Source organism: Belonocnema kinseyi, chromosome 7 (assembly GCF_010883055.1).
Source record: "Belonocnema kinseyi isolate 2016_QV_RU_SX_M_011 chromosome 7, B_treatae_v1, whole genome shotgun sequence".
Classification (NCBI taxonomy): Eukaryota; Metazoa; Arthropoda; class Insecta; order Hymenoptera; family Cynipidae; genus Belonocnema; species Belonocnema kinseyi.
In genome coordinates this window covers 146,019,349-146,020,608 of record NC_046663.1, presented here as the reverse complement: position 1 = coordinate 146,020,608, position 1,260 = coordinate 146,019,349, and positions in this window count along the sequence as shown.

The following is a 1,260-nucleotide window of genomic DNA, read 5'->3' as shown; positions in this document are numbered from 1 at the left end:
GCGCGCAACTCGTCATTTACAGCGTCTCCTACTATATTCACACGGACATAGCCCTGTCATAGTATTGGACCGCATCTCGTTTCAGATCTGGGATCACTGGGCGAGCCCTCAATGAAACGACGGCGGAGGCCATACCTCTATCCTCTCCACTGTCTTCTCTGCAATACGCACGACCTAATATTTCACTTAAAATATAAGTTCGCTCTACACCGCACCACTGATCCCAGATCTGAAACGAGATGTGGCCCGATACTATGATAGGGCTACGTCCGTTTGAATATAGTAGGAAATGCTGTAAATGACTGAGTTGCGCGCGCAACCCATTTCTCCTCTTCTGAATTTGAAAACTCGAAGGTGCACGATTGCCGGTTAGAGCACTTCGGCGATTCTATTTATATATCTATCTGCTAACTGCTTTGAAATAAATTCAGGAGATTGAGATTTTAATATTTCCAGATTTCGATGCTGGCGTTTCTCATGATTTGAATAGATCGCACGCCTCTTGATATGCGTATATTTTGAGGTTATGTTATTTAATGTATAAAATATAAGTTACATAAATATTAATACTATTATATATATATATATATAAATATATGCGTATATTAATAATAATGATATTATAATTATGTTATATTATAATAGTCTTATTTATATCTTGATCTGCATTTGAAAGAAATGAAAGAAATTGGCGATTTTGGAATTCATCTCGTATGGATAAAAACTCAATTATTTGATTGAAAAATTAATTATTTTGTTGAAAATGTAATTATTTTGTAAAAAAGCCCTCTTTTCTATCAAAAGTTCAACTACTTTTTTAGAATTTTTTATTTTTTTTTATTTGAAGGTTCATCTCTTTCGTTGAAAACAGATTTTTGAAACTGACAATCAATACCATTTTTGGGTAAGAAATCATGTGTTTTGTTAAAAGGTCGTCCTTCTTTGCAGAAATTAAATTGTTTTATGGAAAATTTATACTTTTTGATTAAAAATTACATTTTTCGGTTCAATTATCAACTATAAATATGTTTTGGTTGTAAAGTCGTGCTGTTGTAAATGCAACTATATTGTTAAAAAATAAAATCATAATTTTTGTGTAAAAATACTCTTTTGTTTTTAAAATTAAACAATTTCGTTGAAAGTACATGTCTTTTGTTAGAAATTGACCTTGTTTAGTAGAAATTTAATCTTTTTGGTTGAAAATGTATCATTTTTTATCAAAAATGCAATTGTTTGGTTAAAATATCAACTGTACATCTT